The sequence below is a fragment of the Ovis canadensis genome, chromosome 12 (assembly GCF_042477335.2).
Source record: "Ovis canadensis isolate MfBH-ARS-UI-01 breed Bighorn chromosome 12, ARS-UI_OviCan_v2, whole genome shotgun sequence".
Classification (NCBI taxonomy): domain Eukaryota; kingdom Metazoa; phylum Chordata; class Mammalia; order Artiodactyla; family Bovidae; genus Ovis; species Ovis canadensis.
Genome location: NC_091256.1, coordinates 50,667,686 through 50,688,323, shown reverse-complemented (window position 1 = coordinate 50,688,323; position 20,638 = coordinate 50,667,686). Strand labels below are relative to the sequence as shown.

The 20,638-nt window shown below is 42.1% G+C and overlaps 1 protein-coding gene across 1 annotated transcript in view; it reads right to left on the bottom strand.

Annotated features, from left to right (window-relative positions):
• Positions 1–20,638, bottom strand: part of FASLG (Fas ligand) — a 49,235-nt gene that overhangs the window by 15,114 nt on the left and 13,483 nt on the right. The window contains exon 2 of the mRNA XM_069545672.1: positions 3,417–3,459. The gene's annotated coding sequence lies outside the window, so the exon portion shown is untranslated. The remainder of the gene's footprint in view (positions 1–3,416; positions 3,460–20,638) is intronic.

Sequence of the window (20,638 nt, the reverse complement as noted above, 5' to 3'; positions counted from 1 at the left end):
GGCATTGCCTTTCTTTGGGATTGGAATGAAAGCTGACCTTTTCCAGTCCTGTGGCCACTGATGAGTTTTCCAAATTTGCTGGCATACTGAGTGCAGCACTTTCACAGCATCATCTTTTAGGATTTGAAATAGCTCATCTGGAACTCCATCACCTTACTAGCTTTGTTTGTAGTCATTTGTAGTTGCAAATGACTCTAACTGGTTTACATAAATGCTCTTCATTCTGTAATAATTTAGACTCTTGTAAACTTATGGAACTCTCTTTATTTCTGATAGTGTGCCTATTGATTTCTGGGATTTTCTTTCCTATATACATAACATTATTAGTGGATAAAATGATAAATTCTAATCTCCCTTTCTAATCCTACGCCTCATTCCTTTACTTTTCTTTTTGGATTGTCCCAAACCTCAAGAGCTATATAAAACATTAATTGTGATTATGGGTATCTATCTCTTGTCCCCATTCACAGAGAGACTGTTCTAAAGTTTCTCACAATGATGTTTTTTCTAAGGTTTTGTTTTTAATATATAACTCTGTCAATAAAGTTTCCTCTTATATCATCAGAATCTCATCAGCACACAGATGGAATAGAATTTAGGATAGCTTGAGAAGGACTTAGCGAAAAGGACAACCATATAAGTAAGGAGTAGGGAAATAAAAAAGAAAACAGTATACTCTTCTAGCACTAGAAGGAACAGGATTGTTATGACCACTAGTTAAGAAGAATGATGAGTTATTAGAACCTAAGAAGGGCAGACTTGTATGGAGAAGACAGCCTAACAGGACTTGTGACTTCGAGTCAAGAATTGCAGCCAGTCCAAGGTGTACCTGGAGAATAACTAACTATCCTACTACAAGAGCTTCCCTGGTGGCTCAGCTGGTAAAGAATCCGCCTGCAATGCAGAAGACCTGGGTTTGATCCCTGGATTGGGAAGATCCCCTGGAGAAGGGAAACGCTACCCAGTCCAGTATTCTTGCCTGGAGAATTCCATGGACTATGCAGTCCATGGGGTCGCAGAGAGTCAGATACAACTGAGCGACTTTCACTTCACTTTCACTACAGGATAGCTCCTTCTCTTCTGCTGGAGCTTCCCATTAGGCAAATTCAATCAGAAGCCAGAGGGCAAGGAAGTCCATTGAAGTAGTCCACATAAGGTAAATTCATAGAAGAGAGAGCAAACTATAGTCCCATTCCCTACTACCACCTTTGTCATGTTCCTGCTGCCTAGAATTTTAATTCTGGGTTGTGAAGGATCCTTACAGTTCCTTTGTACTAGTATTTAAATGGTAATTTAGCGGGATATACATTTCAAAATCTGACATTTTTTCCCCAAAAGATTTGCAAGTAAGATTCCTTTCAAAATTTCTATCTACTTTCTTGATGCTTTGAAGTTTTCGGATCTCTTCCAGCTCAGTAATACATCCAATACATTCTTCAGCTATATCTTTTCTAAAATTTAACAAATTCATTAAGATTTTTATTTCAACTATAACATTTTTTCAAATCCAATATTTCCCACCAGTTCTTCTTTCAATTGTTTTCCTTGATTAATGTTGTCGGTATTTTACCTTCGTTATTTTTGGAAGGTATTTCTCATGCTTATTTTAAACTCATGTTCTATGGTCTGTTAATTTTCTTTGCCTGCTATAACTTGTTTAGTGTTGTCTTTCTTTTAGAGCACTGTGTTTCTCATACGTCTGATCATTTTTCCTTGCGAGCTTACACATTCCTGTGAGTTTCAGCTCTCATGGAGCATAATGTGAAGCATGTGTGTGGGAGCTAGAGGGAGGGAGAGGTGGAGGTGGCTAAAGCCCAGGAATCCAGGAGTAATTCATGCCCTTCCTAGTCAGCTTACGGAGTTGGCAGTGCGTCCCTCCTTAGGAGGAAGAGCCTCTGGCATTATAATCTGGGGTAAATCATCCCCTGTTTGTCACCTACCTTGCCAAGTAAAATCTACCAAGGGTCTGCCTAACACTGCTCTTTTTTTTAAGAGATTTTCTTCCTCAGCTGGAGTCATTTATCTATACCTGCTCTTGACTCCTCCTCCCCATCTCAGCCAGATTCCAGCACTATATTGATATTTCCCCCAGTGCTTCTGGGCATCCACTGTTGTTTATCTGCCTCAAAATGTCAACCAAGCAAGATAGAAAAGAGAAACACACAGAGTTGTAAAGCTCTGGCCTGGCCCATCTCCGTGTGGCATCTGACCCTCCTCCCCCCTGAGCTGCTGTAAACGTACACACACATGTACACTGAGATGCAGCCACCCCTTCTGCTCCCCTCAAGACCTTCTCAGGTTGATATTAGTTTCTCAGGCCCATCAAGACACTGCCTGTTTCTTGGAGTTGTTTCAAGGGTCAGAGTCAGAAACCCATGTTCATAAGTCATCTTGTCAGCTCTGCTATATTCTTTACATCCATTGCCTCCAGTGTTATTGTGAGGATTAATTAAATGAGTTGATTCACATGAGGCACTTAGGAGAGTGTCTGGAATACAGTACATGTTTTACAACTGTTAGCAGTAATTATTATTTATCGTCATCATCATTAATATGCAGAATAAGTCTATGAAAATGAGTATATTATCTTTATAGATGAATAATTAGATTCAGAGAAGAAAAGTAAACCTGGCAAGAGGTTGAGCCAGGCTTCAGTCACATTTATGTCTATTTGATCTGCGAAGAGTGTGCTCTTTCTGTTCTTTTTATCGGTGGCCCTTTTCTACTCCCACTTCACAATCTGATCAGCTCAGGAAAATCTGTAAGATACTGAAGGCTTTTGAACTCACTTCAGGAGGTGGACGATCATAACTTTCTCTGTGCTTCAATCTGATCTCCTGTCTCTAAGATAAAGGTAACTTTGATGTCCTTTTCTAGTATAAAAGACTGAATTGGAGGATAAGCGATCAAGCACAACTCTTATTTCTCCAGGTCACAGCAACTTGAATGGGGACAATCTGGAGACGTGGATGATAGTAGCAATGGGGCCAAAATTATCCTTCATCCCTGCCACTCCATGCAACAGTATTATTGGATGTCAAGACTATTCTCATTTTTTCCCTGTCTTTTGTGTATCAATTGGTGTCTGGACAGGAAAACAGAAGCCACCCTAAGTATGCAAAGTGGGGAAAGGATTAATACAGGAATTAAAGACTGGGCAAGCAAAAGTCAGCAAGAACAACTTTAGGAAACTTTGAAGTTCAGACTCATGCTACAACCAGTAGTTTCAGCTTCCAACAACACTAATATTGGCGATTCTTAGGTGAATAGCAGAAAGCTGTAGGAAAACCCCAAACCACTTCTCCTGTCCCCAAACACTCTTCAGTAACTACTGTGACAACCAGCGCCTTCTCCTCCATTACTTTCCAAATCTCATGGAATTGCTTCTCATTGACGGAATCCAATTGGAATCTCACTTGCAATGGAGTGGAAGAATTGTCATTTCTCAGCTTTATGCTCCTGGGAATGGGGAAGAGGATAAAGAGACAGGGGTAGTACTGAGAATTAACAAATTACACGTGGTACACTGTGTCTGTTTTGTTCAACATCACTGGGTAAAAACTCAACATATGTTGGCTGAATTAACAATTACAAGAGGGTCCCAGGCCATGAACAGGACTATTTAGTGGGAATTAAGATTCTATTGCAGCCTCATTCAGTAATGTTATATGCTCCATAGTCTGATAATACCCTACACATGCTATCAGCCTGTCATTGACTTATTATGGAATCATGACAACATTGTATTTCTTCATCTTCCACTGAGGTGGGTCATGTCACTTCTAAAGTTGTCACTGATGCAAGTGTAAATCTGATCATGTAAGTCTGCTTCTTAAAAGTAACACTTCAGTGGCTGCCCATTGCCTTTAGAATAAAATCTGAACACTTTATCATGAGGCTGCATTATCTGGGCTCTTCCCAGCTCTCCAGCTTAACACTTTCTACTCCCTTCCTCTCTCACCACACACAGGCCACACTGGCCTTTCAGTTCATCAAATGGGGCAAATTCTTCCTTACCTCAGGATCTATGCCTAAGATGGTGCCTGGAAAGCTCTTTGCCACAGCTCTGCCCCACTTTTATTTGACCAGGTGCCAGAACCCTTCAATCCTAAACTACATATCACTTTCTCAAAGAGGTCTTCACTTGTCACTTCATCTAAAGGAGATAATTCCAGTTAGTGTTCTCTCTCTGAGGCTTTTTCCCCCTCTTCGGGTACTTATCACTATTTGATAGGAGGTATAACATCACAGTGCATTCGACTGTACATCCAGCCCAGCACAGTGCCTGGCAACTAACATGCACTCAATAAATAAATGCTGAAATTCTTTACAGGCTCCTCATAAAGCAATTTTACGGAATGCTCAAATTATGTTTCACTTTCTAAATTTCCCATCAGCTTTTGGCTTTTAAATCTGAGGCTAGCCAAAAGCCATTTGAAAGGAAACAGACTTACTACCAAAGGCATCTGTTACCATTAATAATCCAACTGGATCCCAAGCACTCATTGGTCTTTCCTGGCTTCAGATGACCTCCTTTCCACCCAAAGTATGTCCCAAGAAGCCAGGGAGAGACCATCATCTCTCTTGCTCAAAGGGTTTAATACCATTTCATTGAATAACTATTTCTCTCAGGAGGTTCATCATGTTCTCCTGCAGTTAGAACCCTGGTGGCTAACCTTGACCTGGTAAGGTAGGTATGGCTCTGCTTACTGACCATATTTTCCTCTCAGTCTCTGTATGCAAACACAGAAATACATAGTGTACAACTGGGAACAGTGTTGGAGGTCATCCATTGGTTCCCTAAATCTTATCAGTGACCAATTGCTTTAATTTCTCAAAGACAAATGAATAAATATTCCAAGCCAAGAATAGTGCCTGGTATTAGAGGTACTCAATAAATGTATGCTGATTATATGAATATAGATGAAGAAACTGACACTTAAATAGATTAAGGGACTTGCCTGAAGTCACACAGCCTGTTGGTATTGAGCCAAAACTCTAATCCAAAAAGGACACAATGTAAGAGGGATTATGAAACAAGACTGCTCTGTGAGCAGTGCTCCCAAGTATATAGGGCTGAGAACCCACTGCCTATAGGCCAGTAGGAGACAGGATAGGACAGTATCTATTAAGACTGGAAATTTCTGAAGAAATAATAAAGATCAGAGCAGAAATAAATGAAATAGAGACCAAAAAACAATAGAAAGATTAATTAAACTAAGAGTTGGTTCTTTGAAAAGGTAAACAAAATTTACAAACCTTTGATCCAGACATCAAGAAGAGGGCCCAAATCAATAAAACCAGGGGGGAAAAGGAGAAGTTATAGCCAATACCACAGAAATGCGAAGGATCATAAGAGATTACCATAAAGAGTTGAACACCAAAAAAATGGACACTCTCCCAAGATAGAACCAAGAAATAGAAAATATGAACAGATCAACCACTGGTAATAAAACTGAATTAGGAATTTAAAAAAAAACTGGATGGCTTCACAGATTAAATTTACCAAATGTTTAGAGAAGAGTTAATGCCTATTCTTCTCAAACTATTCCAAGAACTTGGAAAGGAAGGAAAGCTTCTTAACTCATTCTATGAGGGGCCAGAATCATCCTAATACCAAAACTAGACAAAGATATCACACAAAAAAGAAAATTACAGGCCAGTATCACTGATGAACATGATGCCAAAATCCTCAACAAAATACTAACAAACCAAATTCAATCATACATTAAAAGGATCTTATACCACGATCAAGTGGGTTTAATATCAGGGATGCAAGGATGGTTCAGCATCCACAAACCAATCAATGTGATATACCATATTAACATATTAAAGAATAAAAATCATATAATCATCTCCATAAATGCAGAGAGAGAGAGATTTAACATCTGTTTATGATTTAAAAAAAAAAAAAACCTCTCACAAAGTAGCTATAGAGAGAATATACCTGAACATAATAAAGGCCATGTATGACCAGCCCACAGCCAAAATTATACTCAACAGTGAAAAGCTGAGAACGTTTCATTCAAGATCAGGAACAAGACAAGGATGCCCACACTCACCACTTGTATTCAACATACTGTTGGAAGTCCTAGCCACAGCACTTAGACAATAAAAAGAAATGAAAGGAATCCAAATGGGAGAGGAAGAAGTAAAACTGTTACTGTTTGCAGATGACATGATACTATACACAGAAAATCCTAAAGATACCACACACACACACACACAAATACTAGAACTCATCAATGAATTCAGTAAAGTTGCAGAGTATAAAATTAATATACAGATGTCTGTCACACTTCTATTTCCTAACAAGAAACTATCAAAAAAGAAATTAAGAAAACAATCCCATTTACAACCACTGCAAAAGAATAAAAATAAGTCTAACTAAGGCGGTAAAAGAATGGTACTCAGAAAACTGTAAGACACTGTTGAAAGAGATTGAAGGCAACACAAACAGATGAAAAGATAGCCCATGTTCATAAACTGGAAGAATTAATATGGTTAAAAAGAGCATACTACCCAATGTAATCTACAGACTCAATGCAATCCCCAGCAAAATATCAATGGTATTTTTCACAGAACTAGAAGAAATAATTCTAAAATTTGTATGGAAACACAAAAGATCTCAAACAGTCAAAACAATCTTAAGAAAGAAAAAGTAGAGCTAGAAGTATTATGCTCCCTGATTACAAACTACACTTCAAAGTTGGAGTAATCGAAAAGGACCATTTGTATGGTCCTGCACAAAAACAGACACATAATTCAGTGGGAAAAAAGATATCCTAGAAATGAACCCACATTTTTGTGGTTAGTTAATCTATGAAAAAAGGAGGCAAGAATATATGATGGAAAAAAGACAGCTTCTTCAATAAATGGTATTGGGAAAACTATACAGTTACATTAAAAAGAATCAAACTGGATTACTCTCTTAAAGTACAAAACTCAAACTAAATTCCTCTCTCAAAGCACAAAAATAAATTTGAAATGGATTAAAGATTTAAGACCTGAAACAATAAAACTTCTAGAAAAAACCATAAGCTCTTTGGCATCAGTCATGGTAGAATTTTTTTTTCTTTGTATATTTCCCCTCAGACAATGGAAACAAAACCAAAAATAAACAAATGGGGCTATACCAAATTAAAAATCTTTTGCATAATGGAGAAAACTATCAACAAAATGAAAAGTCAACCTACTAAATGGGAGTGAGTGGAAGGAGATATTTGCAAAAAATATATCCAATAAGGGGTTGATATCATATATATGTACGTATATATGATATATATATATGATACACAACACACACACACACACACATATATATATATATATATATATATAACACACACAATTCAACATCAAAAATACAAACAATCCAACCAACTGAAAATGGGCAGAGGATCTGAACAGACGTTTTTCCAAATAGGCACATGAAAAGATGCTTAATATCATTAATCACCAGGGAAATGCAAGTCAAAACCTCAATGAGAAATTATCTCATACTTGTCTGAATGGCTATTATCAAAAAGACAACAAATAACAAGTGCTTGGAAGGACGTGAAGAAAAGAGAACTCCCACCCATGCACTGTGGACAGAACTGTAAACTGGTGCAGCTCCTATGAAAATCAGTATGGAGATTCCTTTAAAAATTAAAAATAGAACTACCATATGATCCAGCAATTCCACTCCTGGGTATTTATTTGAAGAAAAGGAAACAACTAATTCAAAATGACATATGAACCCCTATGTTCACTGCAACCTTATTTTTTTCAACTGCCAGGATATGGAAGTAACTTAAGTGTCCAGAAACAGATGAATGGATAAGGAAGATATATATAAGGGAAAATTACTCAGCCATAAAAAAGAATGAAATCTTGCCATCTGTGACAACATGGATGAACCTAGAGGGTATTAAGTAAAATAAGACATGCAGAGATAGACAAATGCTATCTGACTTCACTTACTATGTGGAATCTAAAAAACAAAGCAGGAGACACAGACATAAAGAACAGATTTTTGGACATAGTGGGGGAAGGAGAAGGTGAGATAATTTGAGAGAATAGCAATGAAACATATTGCCTGGAAAATCCCATGGACAAAGGAGATTAGGGGGCTACAGTCTATAGGCTCACAAGAGTCAGACATGACTTAGTGACTAAACCATCACCACCATATACATTACCATATGTAAAACAGATAGCCAGTGGGAGTTTGATGTACGATGAAGGGAACCCAAAGCTGGTGCTCTGTGACAACCTTGAGGGGTGTGGTGGGGAGGGAGGTGGAAGAGGGGATCAAGAGGGAGGGGACACATACGGTCGATTCATGTATGGCAAAAAGCATCACAGTATTGTAATTATCCCCCAGTTAAATAAATAAATAAAATTTTTTAAAAAGCAAATGAACAAACGGAAACAGAATCCAATATACAGAGCAAAAACAGGTGGCTGCCAGAGAAGAGGAGGGTTGGGGCAGGTGAGGGGGAATTGGTAAGGGAGATTAAGTACAAAATTCTAGCTGCAAAATAAATGAGTCACAGGTATGAAGTGTGCAGTGAGGAGACGCTAGTCAAGAATCAGGCAGCATCATTGTATGCTGACATATTGTACCTAGACTTATCGTGGTGACCATTTTAGTATATATAGAAATATCAAATAATAGAAACTAACATAGTATTGTAGCTCAATTATACTTTAAAAGCCAGCAAACTCACAGAAAAAGAGATCAGATTTGTGGTTACCAGAGGCAGGGTTTTGCGGGAAGGAGAAACCAGATGAAGGCAGTTAAAAGGGACAAACTTCCAGTTGTAAGATAAGTATGAGGGATATAATACACAACATAATAAATATAATTACTGCTGTATGTTATATATCGACTCCTTGGTCAGGCAGCTGCGGGCCGGCTCACCAAGCGCGGCCGAGAGGAGCTACCCCACGTCTGAGGTCAGGGGCAGCGGCCTAGAGCGCCAGGCTGCGACGGCGCAGGAACGGCCGAGAGGGGCTGCCCTGCGTCCGAGGTCAGTGGCTGCGGCCAGGAGGAGCTACCCGGCGTCCGAGGCCAGTGGCGGCCGGGAGGAGACACCCCGCGTCCGAGATCAGAGGCCGCCAGGAGAAGCCACCTTGCTCCTGAGGCCAGGGGCGGTGACCTTGAGGAGCCACCCGGAGCCCGAGGCCAGGGCCGGCGACAGGGAGGAGCAACCCCAGGAGCGGTGGCTGCGCCGGCACAGGAGGGCCTAGAGGAGCTATCCCACGCTGAAGGTCAGAAACGGTGGCGGTAAGGAGGCACCCCTCGTCCAAGGTAAGGAACAGCGGCTGTGCTTTGCTGGAGCAGCCGTGAAGAGATACCCCACGCCAAGGTAAGAGAAACCCAAGTAAGATGGTAAGTGTTACAAGAGGGCATCAGAGGGCAGACACACTGAAACCATATTCACAGAAAACTAGTCAATCTAATCACACTAGGACCACAGCCTTGTCTAACTCAATGAAACCAAGCCATGTCTGTGGGGCAACCCAAGACGGGCGGGTCATGGTGGAGAGGCCTGACAGAATGCGGTCCACTGGAGAAGGGAATGGCAAGCCACTTCAGTATTCTTGCCCTGAGAACCCCATGAACAGTAGGAAAAGGCAAAATGATAGGAAACCAAAAGCGGAACTCCTCAGGTCATTAGGTGCCCAATATGCTACTGGAGATCAGTGGAGAAATAACTCCAGAAAGAATGAAGGGATGGAGCCAAAGCAAAAACAATACCCAGTTGTGGATGTGACTGGTGATAGAAGCAAGATTCGATGCTGTAAAGAGCAATATTGCATAGGAATCTGGAATGTCAGGTCCATGAATCAAGGCAAATTGGAAGTGGTCAAACAAGAGATGGCAAGGGTGAACGTCGGCATTCTAGGAATCAGCGAACTAAAATGGACTGGAATGGGTGAATTTAACTCAGATGACCATTACATCTACTACTGCGGGCAGGAATCCCTCAGAAGAAATGGAGTAGCCATCATGGTCAACAAAGAGTCCAAAATGCAGTACTTGGATGCAATCTCAAAAATGATAGAATGATCTTTGTTCGTCTCCAAGGCAAACCATTCAATATCACAGTTATCCAAGTCTATGCCCCAACCAGTAATGCTGAAGAAACTGAAGTTGAATGGTTTTATGAAGACCTACACGACCTTTTAGAACTAACACCCAAAAAAGATGTCCTTTTCTTTATAGGGGACTGGAATGCAAAAGTAGGAAGTCAAGAAACACCTGGAGTAACAGGCAAATTTGGCCTTGGAATGTAGAATGAAGCAGGGCAAAGACTAATAGAGTTTTGCCAAGAAAATGCACTGGTCATAGCAAACACCCTCTTCCAACAACACAAGAGAAGACTCTACACATGGACATCACCAGATGGTAACACTGAAATCAGATTGATTATATTCTTTGCAGCCAAAGATGGAGAAGCTCTATACAGTCAACAAAAACAAGACTGGGAGCTGACTGTGGCTCAGATCATGAACTCCTTATTGCCAAATTCAGACTTAAATTGAAGAAAGTAGGGAAAACCACTAGACCATTCAGGTATGACCTAAATCAAATCTCTTATTGCCGGGGTCCAGCCCCAGTGGATCCAGGGTAATTCGAAGAAGTTACAGAGTCAGGGACGGAGTTGGCGTCCTGGAAAAAACTTATTTAATTACAGATACAGAGGGAGACTAGAAACAGATGGTGTAGTAGGAGAATTAGTGGAGAAAAGAGGCTGAATAACTGGTTTACATGGAATACCAGTCACCACCTACGTAGGCCACAGGCGTCTTTCCATTCTCCCAAAGGAGAGGAGGCACTGAGGCCTCCCCGGTCCAACCTCAGAAGCCCAGGCAGAATTAGCAGGCTTGGTGAGTACCCACATTTCAGATGGTAATTCAGCCAGGAAAGTGGGGAGCAAGAAAGAAACGACACGGGGGAATCAGTCTTTCCAGAAACTGATCTGATTTCTTTATTTTTCAGGCTTGTTTATATACCTTTTTGTTATACATAGGGATGAATACAGAGTCACGTGGGGGTCAGCAGACCTGACCCTTGTCACAATCAGGTGCTTCACATAAAATTATACAAAGGTCTTATGAGTTTCATCATCTTTTAGCCATGAGGTCTGCTGACATTTTATGGCCCTTTCTGATACCGGTCAGTTAACCAGAAAACTTATTTTTCCAGGGGTGATTTTTTCTTAAATCAGAAGCCACCCTCCAAATAAAGTTGCATTCCTATAGGGTGAGGGTGTAGTGAGTTATAATCAAGAAAGGAATTTACTTAACCTAAGGTTTAACATGATTAATCTTAAAGGTTAATACTTATTTCTTCTATATGCTAGTTATATTCATTATAAGGGCAGGAATATGGAGATTTAGCAGCACATATTGGCTCAACAAATGTAAACCCTTCACCAATGTTCCCCTTAAGATCTATTTTGTCTTAAGATAGTGATAAAGTTACATTTTCGCATAGCAAAGACACAGTGATTTATAACAAAGTACAGTGGTCTATAATAAAAGGGAAAATTCATTAACTCAAAAAGTCTAGTATTGCTAACATCAAAAGCTACTCTATTTCCTTTTCTATATTCCAAATACATTGATTAATATATTCCCAGGTGCCTAAGGATATGGAGGCCTGATGGCAATCATTGACTCATCAATGAAAAAAGCCCTATGCTAATACTCCAACCTCTGTGCTGTTTATGGTTGAGAGGTTGTCACACAAGCTAGTCTGTCAGCAGAGAGGTTTGACCTGAGACATCCTTGTCACACTCAGGGCAGGGAATTAGCAGTAATTATTGGCAGGACAAATGAAAAAATCCTTCACCAATATAATTCCTAATCAACCTACTAATACTATACTAATGATCTTCTAACTTCTCAAAAGAGTCTGTATTTAGAAAGTTTTAAAACATTCTCACAGTTGGGAGGCTGTAAACAATCACATGTGGCCGGACGAGCCTGATCAGGCAGGCCAGAGAAACTTCAGAGTTCGTAAGTTGAAACACTCTTGTCACGCCCAGGAATTTTTATTAACTTGGAGCTGCAAGTTAACTCCTTCTCCGAGAGAAATGGTTATGGGGGAGAGCTCCCCGTAAAGTACTCTGATTTGGGGGTAGATGCTCGGGAACAGGGGGTTTCCTGAGGCTTGATCACGCCTTTGCGTATGCCAAGCTTCTTTCCTCATGACCTTTGCCATGGGCGGAGTTCCTCACACTGGCTTCCAACACCTTATGATTATACAGTGGAAGTGAGAAATAGATTTAAGGGACTAGATCTGATAGATGGAGTGCCTGATGAACTATGGAATGAGGTTCGTAACACTGTACAGGAGACAGGGATCAAGACCATCCCCATGGAAAAGAAATGCAAAACAAAATGGCTGTGAAAAGAAGAGAAGCAAAAAGCAAAGAAGGAAAGGAAAGCTATAAGCATATGAATGCAGAGTTCCAAAGAATAGCAAGAAGAGATAAGAAAGCCTTCTTCAGCGATCAATGCAAAGAAATAGAGGAAAACAACAGAATGGGAAAGACTAGAGATCTCTTCAAGAAAATTAGAGATACCAAGGGAACATTTCATGCAAAGATGGGCTCAATAAAGGACAGAAATGGTATGGACCAAACAGAAGCAGAAGATATTAAGAAGAGGTGGCAAGAATACACGGAAGAACTGTACAAAAAAAGATCTTCACGACCCAGATAATCATGATGATGTGATCACTCATCTAGAGCCAGACATCTTGGAATGTGAAGTCAAGTGGGCCTTAGAAAGCATCACTACGAACAAAGCTAGTGGAGGCGATGGAATTCCAGTTGAGCTGTTTCAAATCCTGAAAGATGATGCTGTGAAAGTGCTGCACTCAATATGCCAGCAAGTTTGGAAAACTCAGCAGTGGCCACAGGACTGGAAAAGGTCAGTTTTCATTCCAATTCCAAAGAAAGGCAATGCCAAAGAATGCTCAAACTACCTCACAATTGCACTCATCTCACATGCTAGTAAAGTAATGCTCAAAATTCTCCAAGCCAGGCTTCAGCAATACATGAACCATGAACTCCCTATGTTCAAGCTAGTCTTAGAGAGGCAGAGGAACCAGAGATCAAATTGCCAACATCCGCTGGATCATTGAAAAAGCAAGAGAGTTCCAGAAAAACATCTATTTCTGCTTTATTGACTATGCCAAAGCCTTTGACTGTGTGGTTCACAATAAACTCTGGAAAATTCTGAAAGAGATGGGAATATCAGACCACCTAACCTGCCTCTTGAGAAATCTGTATGCAGGTCAAGAAGCAATAGTTAGAACTGGACATGGAACAACAGACTGGTTCCAAATAGGAAAAGGAGTACATCAAGGCTGTATATTGTCACCCTGCTTATTTAACTTACATGCAGAGTACATCATGAGAAACGCTGGACTGGAAGAAACACAAGCTGGATTCAAGATTTCCAGGAGAAATATCAATAACCTCAGATATGCAGATGACACCACCCTTATGGCAGAAAGTGAAGAGGAACTAAAAAGCCTCTTGATGAAAGTAAAAGAGGAGAGTGAAAAAGCTGGCTAAAAGCTCAACATTCAGAAAACGAAGATCATGGCATCTGGTCCCATCACTTCATGGGAAATAGATGGGGCAACAGTAGAAACAGTGTCAGACTTTATTTTTTTGGGCTCAAAATCACTGCAGATGGTGACTGCAGCCATGAAATTAAAAGACGCTTACTCTTTGGAAGAAAAGTTATGAGCAACCTAGATAGTATATTCAAAAGCAGAGACATTACTTTACTGTTAAGGTCCATCTAGTCAAGGCTATGGTTTTTCCAGTGGTCATGTATGGATGTGAGAGTTGTACTGTGAAGAAGAATTGATGCTTTTGAACTGTGGTGTTTGAGAAGACTCTTGAGGGTCCCTTGGACTGCAAGGAGATCCAACCAGTCCATTCTGAAGGAGATCAACCCTGGGATTTCTTTGGAAGAAATGATGCTAAAGCTGAAGCTCCAGTACTTTGGACATCTCATGCAAAGAACTGACTCATTGGAAAAGACTCTGATGCTGGGAGAGATTGGGGGCAGGAGGAGAAGGGGACGACCCAGGATGAGATGGTTGGATGGCATCATGGACTCGATGGATGTGAGTCTGAGTGAACTCTGGGAGATGGTGATGGACAGGGAGGCCTGGCGTGCTGTGACTCATGGGGTCGCAAAGAGTCGGACACGATTGAGGGACTGAACTGAACTGGGTCAGGAAGATCCCCTGGAGAAGAGAAAGGCTTCCCACTTTATTATTCTTGCCTGGAGAATTCCATGGACAGAGGAGCCTGGCAGGCTGTAGCCATGGGGTGGCAAAGAGTCAGACACAACTGAGCAACTTTCACTTTCACTGTGTTATATATGAAAGTTGTTAAGAGAGTAAATCCCAAGAGTTCTCATCATAAGGAAAAATTTTTTTCTGTTTCTTAAATTTTGCATCTATAAAAGATGATGGATGTTCATTAAACTTGTGATAATTATTTCATGATGTATATATAATGTATATAATTATTTCATGATGTCTTCATAATGATGTCAAATCATGATGTTGTACACCGTAAACACATACAATGCTATATGCCAGTTATAGCTCAATAATTAACTGGAAGTGAAAAAAGACTGGAAAGACCTAGGTCTTGTGGGCTCTTTTAAGAAGCCTTATTGATGTCTGAAATGCTTCTTCACATTTGTCATGGTGCCATGGTGGGTTCGTGGGAAGGTCACATGCACTAAGGACTGACTTAAATGTCAAAGTCGTTGTTTTTGTCACCCACTGTTTCCTTTGACCGTCTAGCAGATATTAGTCAGGGCTATGCAGCTGGAAGAGTCTTCTAACCTCAGGGTCTCCTAAGAAGACAATTTGAGCATACTGCCTCTGAGTCTGGATATGTTTCGCTGCCTATTACCGACGGTGGGACAGCCACAGCCCGGGAAGTGAAAAGCCCTAGACCTTGTACCAGTTTGCAATTTGATAAATGAGGCGCTCTCCACTGAGCTTTCTTTGCAAACTAGCGATGTCTGACCAATCTGAAACCTTACAGTAAAGTCCTAGAATCTCAATGCTGGAATAGGGAAGAGCCGACTGATTCATGCCCCTAACTTCACAGATTTGGACCTGAGCTCAAAAGAGGTAAGAGGATTCTCCCCAAACCACAACCAGTATGGAGGAAGAAATCCCACTCTATCTCCTGGTGCTTCCCCACCACACCTTCTACATCTGGAAATGAAACACAGGAAGCATTTGTTTCTGTTCAATTCCACCCGTACATGTCTTGAGCACCAAACAGGAGCCAAGCAGCACAGAAGGGTGCAAAGACAAAGCCATGCTCATTCATAACTCCTTCAGGAGCTCCTAATTTGGTGAGTCCTGTCCCTGCGGTCATTTTCATGCTAAGTTGCTTCAGTTATGTCTGACTCCATGGCCTGTAGTCCACCAGGTTCCTTTGTGCATGGGATTCTCCAGCCAAAAATACTGGAGTGGGTTGCTGTTTCCTCCTCCAGGGGATCTTCCCAACCCAGGGATCAACCCACGTGTCTCATGTCTCCTGCACTGGCAGTCGGGCTCTTTACCACCAGCACCACCTGGGAAGCCCACCTCAAATTCATCCAGTTTTTCCTGTTCCTCCTGGTGAACCACTTACTCGGTGTTCTGTTGGGATGGGTGGGGAGGAAAAGGGGAAGGAAAGAAACAAGTTATTTAGCAAGTATGCTAGGTCCTGAGCTAGAACTCTATGCTGTGCTGTGCTTAGTCGCTCAGTTGTGTCTCACTCTGCGATCCCCTGGACTGTAGCCTGCCAGGCTCCTCTGTCCATGGGGATTCTTCAGGCAAGAATACTAGAGTGGAATGCCATTTCCTCCTCCATGGGATCTTCCCAACCCAGGGATCAAACCCAGGTCTCCAGCATTGCAGGCAGATTCTTTACCGTCTGAGACACCATGGAAGCAGGAACTCTATACATTACCTTATTTTACCCTCAAGCAGCCCTCCATGATAAGAATTATCTTAGCTCCATTATACAAATGATTTGAGAGGCTAAATAACCTATGAAAAGGCTGAGCTTAGACATGAATTCAGGTCTTCCTACCAGACCACACTGCGACTCTAGATTTTTCTTCTCACCACTGCCCCCTCATTCCTGCAAATTCTCACATGCCTTTGACAAATAAGTTCCCCTCCCCAAATACATACCAGCAAAATCCCTATTTATCATTCTAGGGAACCTGAATTCCATGTGGAAGTTTCTCGTTCTCACTTTTAAACTCCTAGTCCCCACTTCTCCACGCCTCCTGTTTCATAACGTCTGTCTCTGAAGCCACACGCGTAACTGCTTAGCTCGCCTTACCTCCCTAAATGCACTGTACTCCACGACTGAGACCTGGACTGAATACTCAGACTCCACCCCTTACACTCCCCACCACAAGACAGACAGGCTGGTATCGATGTCGCCTCTATCAACAGAAGAGGTAACCGGAACCCAGCAAGGCTGTCCTCTCACAATAGGAAGTGCTGGACCCCCACACCTCTACTCCTCAGGGTTCCTGCTCCCTGACCTTCTTGCACCACCCTGTGTGTGGTTTCTACATCATGTTACACGTGATATCTTTTTCAGTCTCCTAGGGAATCTATCAGGCCAACCCATTCCTTCACTCCTTCCAGTTAAATACCTCACTCTATTTTATCTTAGTCAAGCTGCCTGATGGAGCCCCATATCCCCAAGTCCTGCCTGGTAAACTCTTCTTCCCAAAGTCAGCTCAGACATCAGCTCCTCTGTGAGGCCTTCCCAGGCACAGTGAATTCCTCCTCCTTCAAGGTTCCTACAGCTTGTTTGTTACAACACTTAACACCATGTCACTGGAAATCTAGTCTATTTCCTAAACACAAGCATCTTAACTCTTGAGACACTTTCAAGTCAACTTTGCAATCTGTAACCTCTAGCCAGGAAATGTTCAATAAATATCCCCTGAGTGTCGCTTGTCTAGACAGACCTGTGGAGAAGTAGTACCAAACAGTAGAAGGTTCCACTTCCTCAGAGGCCGAGGGAACAACTTCTTTCATCAGTGGAGCCCCACTGTGTTTACAGTCACAGCGCTGCAAACACGACTCGAGCCACCCTGGGCTGGGGTCAGTTCCCAGCTCCAGGAGATGCCCAAGCTTGGGATAATGATGTGCTGGCGGAGAGCTGGGGCTCAGGCTGCACCAGATGTTCTGAGGTCCCGACTCCTCCAAAGACTATAGTTCTATGATGAGGGAGAAGTTGGTTAAAAGATCAAAAGACAGATAGGAAAAGATGTGGACAGAGGAAGGTGGAGGTGAAAGAGCCGCGAGCCAGAAGATAAAGATTTGGTGAGGAAAGGGAGGCTGAAAACTGGGGAAAGAGAGGAAACTGGAGGGACTGGTAAGAAGAAGGACAAAGAGAGGAAGAGAGGTGCGTGGACACTGGTCATGATCAGATTCCCAAGATCCCATGCCCATAAACACAAAGTCATCCAGAAAACTAAAACTGAAATGCTGAAAGCTGCTGCTCTTAAAAATCAGTCCAAAATGGGCTTAATGCATCTCCCGCCCAAATAGGAAACTAAATCCTCAGAAAATCAGCTGCAGCTGACAAAAACCAAGACCCAGAAGAACACAGTTACAGCACTTACTGCCTGGAGCCATCTGGTCCTTCCCATGTGCCGTGGGCTGGCCAGCCCTGAGTCAGCACGCTAGGGCCTCAGTTCTTAACCAACAAGGAGCCAGGGAGGGCAGACAACTTCCCAGCTCCGTGACCCAATGGCTCCATAATCCGTCTACCCTCTTCACCCAAAACTTACTGCACATTACAGGTGGTGACACTGCAGGCTGAGCGCTGGGACCAGACCGACTTCTGAACAGGAAGTAACAGGAGACCTGCTCTCCTGTCACCTTGGGGCTACAGGCCATGCTCTAGCTTCATACCCTTATTCTTATCAACCAGCAACCATCTGGTGCCCCCAGCAATGCTTATCTAGTGTCACACCAGGGTTTAAATCTGTACCTATAACTAAACTACATTATGACGAATAAGTTACCTAATGTTTGTACCTTAGATATCTTATCTGTGAAATGGGGGTAATGATGATAATATACTTCACATGATTTGATGGTTAAATGAGAAAATATACAGTGAGCATCCAATAAGACATCTATTCTCTTAACCTTTCCTAAAAATTAAATGGAATATATGTCTGTAACTTTTAGAAAAGTGTATATCTGGTATGCCACTATAAAAATATTTAGCTCTTTTGTCTTTTGTGAGACAATGGGTAACTGAGAAAGTCCTTATTCAAAAAAATAAAATAATAAACTGTAGCAAAAAAAATAGGATCCTGAGTGTCACAGAGTATCCAGATACTGAATCAGATCCTTTATGTGGATTATCATATCAGTTCCTCAAAATAACCCAGTAAGGTTAAATATCCCCATTGGCAATAGGGGATTGGCAAGCTCAGAAAGATTAAATCATTTTTCAAAAGAGTGGCAGGGCCTGGGTTCAAACCCAGGCTGTCCAGCTCCAGTGTCCATAACACACTACATCCAGGAATGGGGTTTTATTCCCCCGTCCCTGAAGCCCTGCCCTCGTGCCCATTCCTCTCACACTCAGGCCAGCTTTGCTCGCTGTTGTCTTCCCTAGGCCTGTTGCTCTGCCAGATTCTCCTTCCAGGGCCGTGCCCTGGCACCTGCTCCAGTCCCCTGGTAAACGCCCCATCGGTCTGCCAAGGCACCTACCTGGCATCTCCTGTTCCATGCTTCGCCACTGCAGAGGCCAGCCTGCCTGTCTTTATATTGCCAGCTCCAGAAACCCGCCCCTATCACCTTACAGAGGTTAACCTCTGTATCTTGCTATCCACAGCAGGTCTGTCCTGCCCCTGACGGAACTGGTTTTCATGTACACTGAGATACCTAAATGCATCCCCAGGACAGTGACTGAACCGCTGGCTGAATCAGCTTCCCCTCTGCAGATACCTAACTTGTGAGAACCCCAATCCTACAATGCACTTCATCTTCACATATCACATCACTCACATATCAAGGTAATTGGACCGTACAGAAAGGGAGACCTCAGCCCTGGGTCTGACACTCCTCAGGGTCCAATCTTCTGAGGGTAGGGATTCCAGCTGGGAGAGCAAAGGTGCTGGGGTGTCCTTTATCTTGCAGCTCTGCACCATCCTTGTTCGTGCACATCAAGGCCTGCTTTCACACCTGCACCCTAACCTGTGTGTGAACCTACATTCTGACAGCTGACACAGAATGCAGGTTCACGCACAAGTTAGGATGTGTGTGTGTGCACATGTGAGTGTGTTTAACAGCCTACACTGGCCTTGCTCACTCTCCCTGGGCTCAGGTTAACCCATACCACCACACAGAGAGGGCTGGGCAGAGAATAAAGACACAGACAAGGACCCAGTGACAATATCCACTAAAGTAGTTTCATTTCCACAACACTCCTCGGTCAGTTGTTTCAACTCCAACTCCACAGAGTTGAAGAGTTGGGGGGGACTGTGGTGGGAGGGACACTGAGGAAGTGGTCAAAGGGTGGCAGGAAGCGCTTCCTTTCACAGGTCTCAGGGGCAGAAGCTAAGCATTATGACCTCTGAGTTCAAACGTCTCTTCTCCTGTCCCGTAGCCCCTTTCTCCAGTTTATAGACATGTATTTTCTGTGTTCTCCACTTTTTTTCCTGTACCTATGCGCTGTCTTCCCTCCTGAAGAGAGATCCCTGTGCTCACGGCCATGGAGCTGGAACTGAAATTCATCTTAGCATCCAGCCATCAGTTCATTCTTTCTCTCTGTATCTAGCATGGACCTGCCTTAGGTTTCAACACAGTGTCATCATCCAGTATAACTTCTTAGTTGCCCAGTTGGAAATCTGAGATAAAAGACCTTTCCAAACTGAAATGAGCATCGTGGCAGGCAGTATTTCATTTCCATTAATGATATATCTCAGAATGATTAAACATGAAATAGACACAATTTCTTGTTTCCTGTGCACAAATGTCTCTCTCCCTCCCTGTCTCATATCCTCCATGTTTAGGCATGCAGGGGGCATCTGCTCATTTTTGTGGGCAGTTTCATGTCACAAGGTCAGTGGACAGTTGATAGTTAGTTGACTATGTCTCAGAAACTAAGTGTAGCCCACACTGGATCTGAAGATATCCATGACTTAGTGACATCCCTTATCTTGAAAGAAGTGTTGAGCATTATTGTCACTCACATTCCTCTTCTTGAATCAAGCAGAAAGGTGTTTTTAAAATTTAATCTTGCAGTGCCAAAGTTTTGCCATATACAGATATGGAGGAGGTGTAACCCAGAGTATTATAGACTTGAATGCCAGCCCAAAATCAAATGCTTTAGAAATAAAGTGCAGTACACTAGAGATAAAACACCCAAAACCTAACATTACAGATAAGAGAACTGAAGCCCAGAAAAGAAGTGGATTACTCCATAATTAAGAGCATTATGGATTTTGAGTATCTGCCAAAAATCAAATACTTCAGAAATAAAATGGAGTACACCAGAGAGAAAATGTCCAAAACCGAACATTAACAGATGAGAAAACTGAAGCCCAGGAAAGA